The sequence below is a fragment of the Carlito syrichta genome, unplaced genomic scaffold, assembly GCF_000164805.1.
Source record: "Carlito syrichta isolate Samal-C Ts95f unplaced genomic scaffold, Tarsius_syrichta-2.0.1 Scaffold302297, whole genome shotgun sequence".
NCBI classification, from domain to species: domain Eukaryota; kingdom Metazoa; phylum Chordata; class Mammalia; order Primates; family Tarsiidae; genus Carlito; species Carlito syrichta.
Window position 1 is genome coordinate 149,209 of NW_007246393.1, and position 11,036 is coordinate 160,244.

Here is an 11,036-nt window from a genome sequence, read left to right on the forward strand (position 1 = left end):
ACCTCAGCCTCCCAAAGGCGCGGGATTACAGGCTGAGCCACCGAGCCCGGCTCCCCATTCCTTCTGTCGCCCCTGCAAGCATCCTCTCCACCTTGGGTACATGGTGAATAGATTTGCATGCCTTTTTTCCTATTCACCAATCTGCCTCGGGTCCGTGATTTTTCAGCAAACCTGGGGGTCCAATGCCCAGAGACTCTTGGGGTCTGTATTGGGCCTGGGACAGAGAGGGGTCACAGCATGCTGCTGGATCCCAGGGGACAGCCAGAGGGACCTGGTTTCAGACACTCCAGGCCTCCTTTATACCTGGTGGGGACAAAGCCTGCTTGTGCTGACGGCGGGTGCTGTAACCTCACTCTCAAGTCAAGGGCAGCACAGCGTGGCGCAGGGGTCCCAAGCTGGGTTTGCTCTCACACACTGCAGTCAAGGTTCCTGCTACACGTGTTGACATAGGACTGGAGGCAACAGTTACCATCAGTCGTCTCAGCCCATCCCCCCAGACCTTCTGGGACTGCATTCCGTTCCCTGTTCTCCCTCCTTCCTTCAGATTTCCCCAGCACCTCCTACTCCATGCCAGGACAGGTCCCTGGCCTCAGGGGGCTGGAGTGGCCCGTCGAGTGAGGAAGGCAAATTTTAAACAAATACTCCCTCCCTCACCAAATGTGTTACATCAGCACTTGGGGGCAAGGCAAGAGTAGTTTTAAGAGGGTGGAGCTTCATCTGTGAAAGGACAAACCTAGAGTAGGAAGCCATTTTTTTTTTTTTTTTGAGTTGGAGTCTCACTCTGTCACCCAGACTGTAGTGCAGTGGCCACTCCCGGCCACCGCAGCCTCGACCTGCTGGGCTCCGGCGATCCTTCCACCTCAGTCTTCCAAGTAGCTGGAATTACAGGCATGTGCTACCATGCCCAACTGATGTTTTTATTTATTGTAGAGATGAGGTCCTGCCAAGTTGCCCAGGGGGGTCTCGAACTCACCGGCTCAGGCAATTCACTCACCTCAGCCTCCGAAAGCACGGGATTACAGGATGAGTCACTGAGCCCAGCTGGGAAGCCTTTTTTTTTTTTTGAGTTGGAGTCTCACTCTGTCACCCAGACAGGAGTACAGTGGTCGCTCTTAGCCACCGCAGCCTCAACCTGCTGGGCTCCTGTGATCCTTCCGCCTCAGCCTTCCAAGTAGCTGGAACTACAGGCGTGCGCTACCACACCTGGCTGATTTTTGATTTATTGTAGAGATGAGGTCTCGCCAAGTTGTCCAGGCGTGTCTCAACCTGTGGGCTCAGGCAATCCACTCACCTCAGCCTCCCAAAGGCGCGGGATTACAGGCTGAGCCACCAAGCCCGCCTTGGGAAGCCATTTTTCATCTTGTTCTTAAACCCTGACACAATGATGAGAAAGTAGAAGCTGTGCTTTTGGAAAAATGCACACTTTAGGTATAATTAACTTTACCAATTTTGTCTTTTCAGAAAGACTTCCAGGTATCTGAGGTATCTCATAGCGGCAATCAAGCTTGCCTAGAGTAAAGGGAATTTACAAGGCCTAAGACATCATGCATTGGGCAAGGATTGTACAAGTCATGAAACTTGTAATTACAAAAGTTATGACCGCTCAGAGGGGGAGCAGGTGGAATTCGATCTTCCAGTAAATTGGGCACCATCTACAGGGAAGCCAAGGTTCCCCCGAAGCTACCCACTGGGGATGCCTAGGAGATAAGGGGAGGTACACTCTCCATTAGGTATAAGAAAAGGTGCGGAAGCATTAGAATCCTTGTCACGCCCTTCCCTAGGGGCTATGATAATGTGGGCGAACATTAATGTGTCTCTGTGTCACAGGTTCTCCAAGACATCCACAGGTGGTCGATAAGGAAGTCACAGTAACCATGGAAAATCTCCTTCAGATACAAGACCACTACAACCCAACCATTCATGGTTTAGCATAATAATCTCTAGTAAACTTTTACGTTCCTTGTCAAAGTTGAAGATCAAAGATGGCTGGCCAAAGTCATACGAGTTTGTGAGTTGCAAATGTCTGAGTTTGTGAATTGCAAATGTCTAACAAGTCTCCTGCAGGAATCACCCCCCTCTTAACCTATCAACCCTCTGTGCAGATAAGCCCCACCATGGCAGCAATCATGTGACTAACCCACCCATCTGCCTGCTGTCCATCATCTTACATCAGTACCTGCACTTGCCCACCCCTTTGTGATGACGTGGAAGCAGACCACCACCCAATCACTTTAATGATCCTTCCCTATCTAGAGGAATGGTTAAAAGGACTCAATCACAAGCCACCAGGGGCCACTGCCTTGCTAGAGTCTGGTATGGCCATGTGCTCTTTGAGCCATGGCTGTCGCCATGCTTCCTGGCTTTGGTCCCCCTCCCCCACCTTGGGGAGGTGAATCTTCTCTCTCCTCTTTCTCTCTTGAATTTACCTTTAAATAAACTTTTCTTTCTTAACCTTTTGGTGTGCCTCAATTCTTTCCATCTACTCGGATCTCTGGGTTGCCAGCAGGCACCTCCGGCTTGCCAGCCCTGGCAGTGCTGCGCGCCTCCCTGCGCCTCTCCACCCTCGCCCTGTCCATCTGTGCCCTAACATTTTTGGAGGTCCCACCGAGATCTGTCTGTTTCTCTCTTATTTCCTAACTGGTGACCCTCTGTGGACTCTGTTGACACCTGGTTGCAACTGAAGGCTCTGGCAGAGGCTACACTTCAGCATGCTGAAAGGCTCCAGGGAAAGACATCAGACCGCTGTGGCCTGACTGGGTGAGGGACTAAGGTTAACTCTGCTTTCTTCTAGCCAAGATCTCTGAGGTTCCCCATGGACCGGGCTGGATCTCAGAGGACAACTGATGGTCTCTGCCTAGGGCTACTCCTTAGGGAGGCAAGAAGGTCCCCGAAGGAGTTTGGGCCACCAGCGCCCGGAAGGGTGGGAGACAAAGTGCTTGGTTTCTTTACTCTTTTGCTAAGAATGAGTTAGGAAAATGGTGGGAGTATAAACTAGTACAGCCTCTGTGGGAAACAGTTTGGCAATTCCTAAAAGGTCTAAAAATCGACTTCTCACAGGATCCCACAATCCCCCTAGTGTAAAAATACCCAGAGCAACCCAAATCACCCTATGAAAGAGATACCTGCCCATGCATGTTTATTGCAGCATTGTTCACAAGAACAAAATAAGGGAACCCACCATGCTGCTCATCAAAAGAGGACTGGATAAAAAAATGTGGTACACTTAATGGTGGAATATTACACAGTCATAAAGAAAACGACAAAGTGATGAACTTCACAGCAACTTGGAAGGACTTAGAGTCTTTAATACTGAGAGATCTTTCACAGAAACAAAGAACTGAGTATCCTATGTACTTACCCATAAGTGGATCTTAAACAATTATTGTAACTCCATATAAAAGGGACTGGCAGTAGTGGGAATCCGCGGGGGGTGGAGGGGATGGGAGGGCACACCCCGTCAATAAGGCTGCCTGCATCCTGAACATTTGTAGACCCAGCCTTGAATTGTACCCCACATCTTCAAAATAAAAATTAAAACAAAAAAGAACTGAGTACCACATATTCTCACTCACAAGCAGACCTTGAACAATTATCATAATATTATAAGAGAGGGACTGGCAGTAGTAGAAAACTGCCAGGGGAAGGGGGTGGGATTGGCAGTTGAGGGAAACTGCTAGTGGAGGGAGGGGCACACCGCATCAACAAGGGCACCTGCATAGTGAACATTGGTATACCTAACCCTGAATTGTACCCCAAATTTTTAAAATTAAAAATTATATATATATATAAATGATGTAACAAAAAAGGAAAATACTGTATTAACATTGTAATACTCAATATGTACCAATAACAAAAAATAAATACAAGTCACATTGGACATCTACAATTACACATTGCAACCTTAACTCAACTTCAAAAGTGATGCATAGATAACATCTCTTAAAATGTGTATTTTTCTGCACTTCCTGTTTGCACGATACCGTTAAATGCTATTCAGTCATAAAAATAATACTAAAATCCAAGTCAGGTGTGGTGGCTCACGCCTGTAGTCTCAGCACTTTGGGAGGCAGAGGTGAGAGGTCTACCTGAGCCCAGGGAGTTCAAGATCAGCCTGGGCCTTGGTGAGGCCTCGTCTTTACAATAAATAAAAAAATGAATTAGGTGAGGTCGCGAGTGCCTGTAATTCCCGCCATGTGGACGGCCGAGGCAGGAGGATCTCCTGAGTCCAGCAGGTCAAGGCTGCAGTGGCCATGAGTGTGCCACTGCACTCCAGCCTGAATGGCAGAGTGAGACTCCCACTCCAAAAAATAAAAACATGAAAAGAATGAAATCTTGTCATGCGCAGCCAGATGTATGAGCCTGGAGCATATCATGTGAAGTCAGTCAGCCACCAACCCATATTGAATGTTACAAGAATCAAGCTCAGCTGGGTTCGGTGGCTCAGCCTGTAATCCCGCACTTTGGAAGGCTGAAGTGAGTGGATTGCCTGAGCCAGAGGGTTCGAGACCCGCCTGGGCAACTTGGCGAGACCTCATCTCTACATTAAATCAAAAATTAGCCGGGCGTGGTAGTGCACGCCTGTAGTTCCAGCTTCTTGGAAGGCTGAAGCAGAAGGATCGCCGGAGCCCAGCAGGTCGAGGGTGTAGTGGCCGGGAGAGGCCACTGAACTCCACTCTGGGCAACAGAGTGAGATTCTAACTCAAAAAAAAAAAAAAATCAAGATAATAGAAGCAGAAAGTAGAATTGTGGGTGTCAGCAGACAGTAAGTGTGGGGTGCAGAGGTTGGTGAATCGATACAAAGTTACAACTGGGGTGGAGCAAGCTTGGGTGTGCTGGCAGAGTGAACATGGGTCACTATAATTTGCTACATAGTCTCAAAGAGCCAGGGGAGGATGCTGAATGTTCAGAACACAGAAACAATCAATGTTGGAGCAGATGGGCCTGCTGATTGCCCTGATTTGATCCTGACACATTGCATACAACTATGGGACTATCACTTAATCTCATGCACATAGAGTTTTCTTTTTTTAACCTTGAGATGGAGTCTCTTTCCATCACTTATGCTGGAGTGCAGGGGTATGCTCACCGCCACCCCAATGTCACCCTGCTGGGCTCTGGTGATCTTTCCACCTCAGCCTTCCAAGGAGTTGGATCGACAGGCCCACACTTCCACACCCAGTGACTTTATTTATTTATTTTTGCACAGATGAGGTCTTGCCAAGTTGCCAGGACTGGTCTTGAACCCAAAGGCCCAGGCAACTCACTCACCTCGGCCTCCCAAAGTGCTGGGATTACAGACTGAGCCACCAAGCCCGACCCAACATTATTTTGTGTCAACTAAAAATAAAATTTTAAAACTGCAACCAATGCATTACGTGACAAAACATTGAAATTTTTAACTTTTAATATTTTAATCTTAAAGATGTGGGTACAATTCAGATATACAAATGTATATCTATGTATAATTTAGATAATGTATGATGCATAATTTGGATATACAGATGTTCACTATGCAGGTTCCCTTGTTGATGAGGTGTGCCCTCCTTCCCCAGGCAGATTCCCACTCCTGCCAATCCCACCTCCCAACCCCACCCCCTGCAGTTTCCTGCTACTGCCAATCCTTTTCTTATAGGATTATGATCGTCGTTCAAGGTCCACTTATGAGAGAGAACATGGGGTACTCAGTTCTTTGTTTCTGTGATAGATCACTCAGTATTAGACTCTAAGTCCATCCAGGTGTCTGTGAAGTTCATAATTTTGTTCCTTTTTATGGCTGCATAATGTTCCATCATATATGTATATATTTGGACAAAGGGGGGGGTCAACAAACTTCCTGAAAAAGGCCAGTGAGTTTAGGCTCGGTGGGTTGTTTTCTCCCCACCATAGCTGCATGGCTGCATGCCGGAGTCCAGCTCCAGTGGGTCAGGGTTTCCTGAAAGAGGGATGACGTCAGAGCAGCAGAAAAATCTTGGACACTGACTCTGCTGCAAGCAGGATAAATGCCGATTTATTGTCTTTTCCAATTCCTTGTATACCCTACATGTTTTTGGATTTCAAGGCAATCAGTTTCAATTTAAGGGACCGGACAGGCAATGTATCTTTGTTCATCCTGTTTTGATCTTAAAACATTATCATTAACTATAAATTTTATAAACTTCTAACATTTTTTAATGATTGCCATTTCTGAATGTCCATACAAAACTTACTTATTCCTATAACTATTACATGATAAATCACTACCAAGTTCTAAGCACTATAATTATCACATAGATTAACAAGTGACACCGGTGACCTTCACACAGCAATTTGAAACTAGCTGGGGTAAAACAACATTTTCAACATTTGTGTCTTAGCCGCAAGTTGGCCTGACTAGTTTTCCAAGTTGGCCTCACTACTTTCCCACAATGTTACACCTGGTATTGACAATCTGCCAGGGAGAATGAGCTTCAGCATTTGCAAAACTAAAGGTCTCCCAGGCTCAAGTCATCACAGTCACAATCCCTAACCAGAAATACAAGCCTCCTTAACAAAGGGAAGTAAAGGCAAGGGTGCTCTAATATTTATGTGATTGTTAAATTTTTTAAACATAATACACTACATGTAGAAATTAAGAAATTAAGTAAATGTAATTTTTGCATTGGCACTTTTCCTAAAAATAAAAACTGTAGCTTCTCAAATTTCTTCAATTAGTCAAAAATCAGAAGAAATAAATCTTACAAGTAATTATCTACCTGCACATGATATTTAAAATCTCTAGCCTGGTTCGGTGACTCAGCTTGTATTCCCGCGCCTCTGGGAGGCTGAGGTGAATGGATTGCCTGAACCCGTGGGTTCGAGACCCACCTGTGCAGCGAGACCTCATCTCTACAATAAATCAAAAAATCAGCCAGGCATGGTTGCGCATGCCTGTAATTCCGGCTATTCCGGAGGCTGAGGCGGAAGGATCGCCGGAGCCCAGCAGGTCGAGGCTGTGCTGGCCGGGAGCGGCCACTGCACTCCAGTCTGGGTGACAGAATGAGACTCCAACTCAAAAAAAAAAAGAAGTAAAGAGCCATTGTCATGACACCGTGTCCCTCCTCAGAAATCTTCCCGGCTGTGCTGGCGACCCTAATGGCCACGGAGAAGGCACCTGGCCCCAGGTGGCTCAGAGGCCTGGGGGTGGCGGGGGGGACGGAAGCCTGACAGCATCTGGGCTGCCCCCACACTGGCCCTGGAGGGTCCTCCCCCAGCCCCCCCATTCCCACCCTCATGGCCCCCCCTTCCCCGTGGACAGGGCGGGGAGGTTGGGGAGGTGGGCACACGGCCGACACAGGCCACCGGGTGTGCAGGCGAGGCCGGGGCCAGAGACCGCGGAGCCTGCAGAGCCGGGAAGCTCCACTGGGGCGCGTTACCCTTTGCCCTTTGGCTCCTTTGCCCTCTGACTCCTTTTCCTGGCGCCCTCTGCTGGCTCACACGTGTCACGCCTTTTGCCTGTCACAATGTCTCTGACATCACAACGTCTCCTTGGACGTCACTGTGTCTCCTTAGACACCGCAGGGGCGGGGCTGTCCAGTGTGTGCCCGGACTCCGGAGGAGTCAGTACCTCAGAGAGCTGTCTCTGCATCTGACCCTCTTCACGGTACTGTGGCGCACACAACTTGCTCCCAATGGGCAACGTTCTCAGAAAATTCTGTCCCTGCGCTCACCGCCCTCCCCTGCTGGGCCGCTGTGAGCTGCATTGCTTTGCTGCTGCCACCGGCCCCTGCATTGCCCACGACTGCCGTGGACGGTTCAGTGGGCGCAGGGGCCGTGAACTGTCGCCAGACGGCGTTGACATCGACCCTGGCGGGCGGCGTCCTCTCCCACAGGACACGGGTTCCTCTCGGGGGCACCTTCGGCCTGTGTCCTGGGGGCAGCCCCCGGAGAAGAAGAGTGTGCTGTCCCCTCATAACGCCACGGCGTTTGGACGCACGAGGATCCCTGCTTCCGGCCGCACGTGCACCCTCCTGCAGTCACCACCACCGGAGCAGGTCGTCGTCAGGGCTGTGAAGCGCAGAGCATCCTGTCTACCGAGGGAGGATGGACTCGCGAAGGAGGAAAGTCATGTCGGGGTCGAAGGGCAGGACGGGAAGGGAAGGGTCCCTCCGAACCACCCCGAGGGTTCAGCCTTGTCAACGACCCTGGAGACTCAGGGAAGCCCCGCATTCCTCCAGCGCCTCCTCAAGTCCCTGGAAGACACACGCTATCCTAAATCCTCCAGAGACGGCGGGAGGGAGGAGAGACGGGTGTCTCCGATGGACTCTTCCTTGGATGACCTCATCAGCTCCATCTGGCAAAGCCCTGTGGGCAGTGACCTGACATTCGGGAAACCTGGTCCAGGGACAAGAGTGCTCACCAACTCCACCCCAGAGTGCCCCCCGCTGCCGGAGAGGTCAGCCTAGAGCCTGCGGCACAAAGGCTGTCCACCCCACTCTCCGTTAATGGGTAGTGGGTCTGCAGCATCCCAGCCTGCCTTTGACCCAAATGCTATGGACACCATGCCGCCATCAAAGGCCCAGATCGTCCAATCTGGCCCCGGGTTCGGCCAGAACCACATTCCATATGCCCCCTTCATGGGCAGCTTGTCTGCAGCATCCCATCATGCCTTTGACCCAAATGCCATGGACACCACACCGCTGTCAATGGCCCGGATCTTCCGATCAGGTCCCGGGTTCGGCCAGAACCATGTTCCATATGGCCCTCTTCATGGGGAGCTTGTCTGCAGCATGCCATCCTGCCTTTGACCCAAATGCCATGGACACCACACTGCCGTCGATGGCCCAGATCTTCCGATCTGGCCCCGGGTTTGGCCAGAACCACGTTCCATATGCCCCCTTCATGGGCACTGTGTCTGCAGCATCCCATCATGCCTTTGACCCAAATGCCATGGACACCACACCGCTGTCAATGGCCCAGATCTTCCGATCTGGCCCCGGGTTCGGCCAGAACCACGTTCCATATGCCCCCTTCATGGGGAGCGTGTCTGCAGCATGCCATCCTGCCTTTGACCCACATGTCATGGACCACGCCGCAATGGAAGGACCAGATCTTCCAATCTGGTGCTTATTCTAGAAATACGCTACTTAGTGGCAATAGCTCAGCCCAAGTCTCTACCAGTTGGCCTATGCAATCGGTAGGGGGACCAATTGCAACTTCTAGCCATCCATTTAATCCAAGAGATCCCTCTCAACCCATATTTGGAACCCTCGATGGGCAGCGACAGACTACCATCTCCATCATTCTGAGGAAAAAAGCAAAAGCTAAAGGCTTCAGGTCTGCAGCACGGCCATGCCATGGCAACAGAGCCTGAGCCCAAAGTTCCACCAGTGTTCTTGGAAAATCGGGACCAATTGCAGCTTTTAACCATCTTTTTAATACAGGGGGCATCCTGCCAGTGTAGAGACAACGGAAGAAACCCAGAACTTTGGGCAGTCAGGCTGAAAGTCAAGCCTCCAAGCCTGCATTTGGAGCCCCTGTGAGGCAGCAGCAGTCTAATAGCTCTCCCATTTTGGGAAACCCAGCCACCCCAGTGGGAGCAAAAGTCCCCATCCTGTCATCAGGTTTTGCAGCTTTGATATCATATTCCGGATTTGCCCACCCAGCCTTTGGTGGAAAATCAAGCGATTTCCACATTGGTAAGGCCAAGACTTCTTGCTTTATTCTTTTAATTATTTTATTTTTTTTAGTTTAAGATAAAACAAGTCAAATTTATTAGGGTTGTCCACAGTTGGCAATGGCGATCTTCTTGCTGGTCTTGCCGTTCTTGGACCCAAAGCCCTCCGTGGCTTGCACAACATTCATGCCCTCTTTCACCTCCCCAGAAACCACATGCTTGCCATTCAACCATTCTGTCTTAGTAGTGCAGATGAAAAACTGGGAACCGTTTGTGTTGGGTCCAGCATTTGCCATGGACAAGATGCCAGGACCTATGCTTCAAGATGAAGTTCTCATCATCAAATTTCTCACCATAGATGGACTTGCCACCAGTGCCATTATGGTGTGTAAAGTCACCACCCTGGCACATAAACCCTGGAATAATTCTGTGAAAGCAGGAACCCTTATAACCGAATACTTTCTCTCCAGTGCTCAGAGCACGAAAGTTTTGTGCTGTCTTTGGAACTTTGTCTGCAAACAGCTTGAAGGAGACACGGCCCAAGAGCTCGCCATCGACAGCGATGTCGAAGAACACGGTGGAGTTGACCATGCCTGGTGGGAAAAGGCTCAAAGCAGAGGCGTCTGCAAAGTCGACTACTTGCTTTAGAGTGGCCACCAGGATGACTGGCTGCTGGAAGCCAGCCTTAGAGGCCTTCTTGTGGACAGGGTCCGGAAGGCTGAAGACCCCAGGTTGCAGGGCAACACTGGGCAGCTGTTATTCCTGCTTCTCCTATCTCCACTTTTGATCTCGCCACTGGAAACCTGGGAGTTGCAAGATGTAAAGAGCTCTGTATGGGAGAAATAATTTTTACCAAGTAGTCGTGTTTAGTAAAAGAAGAATTTGTGCTGTTAAAAGTATATGCTTCATTAGAGCACCCTTGGCCTTCTTTCCCTTTGTTAAGGAGGCTTGTAAGTTTAGTTAGGGATTGTGACTAAGGTAAATTGAGACAGCAGGGGGGGCTTTTTTTTTTTTTTTTTTTTACAAACATTGAAGCCCATTCTCCCTGGCAGGGGATAATTGACGCAGATTGTAAACACCAGGTGTGACATTATAGAAAGCTAGTCAGGTCAACTTGCAGCTAAGAAACCTTGAGAATCTTGCCTTACCCTGGTTAATTGCAAATTGCTGTGTGAAGGTCACCGGTGTAACTGATGAATCAATGTAACAGTTATAGTGCTTAAAACTTGGTAGTGATCTATAATGTAATAGTTATAGAGATAAATACATGTTTGTATGGACAATTGAGAAAATGGTAATCATTAAAAAATGTTAGGAGTTTACAAAATTTACAGTAAATGGTAAATTTCAGGATGATCACTTTTTAAGATAAAGCATTAAGAGAATTTATAACTCATTGTACATA

The 11,036-nt window shown here is 49.0% G+C and overlaps 1 pseudogene; it reads right to left on the reverse strand.

Annotated features, from left to right (window-relative positions):
- Positions 1–9,729: 9,729 nt before the first annotated feature.
- LOC103258574 lies at positions 9,730–10,222 on the reverse strand (annotated as a pseudogene).
- Between the last annotated feature and the right edge of the window lie 814 nt (positions 10,223–11,036).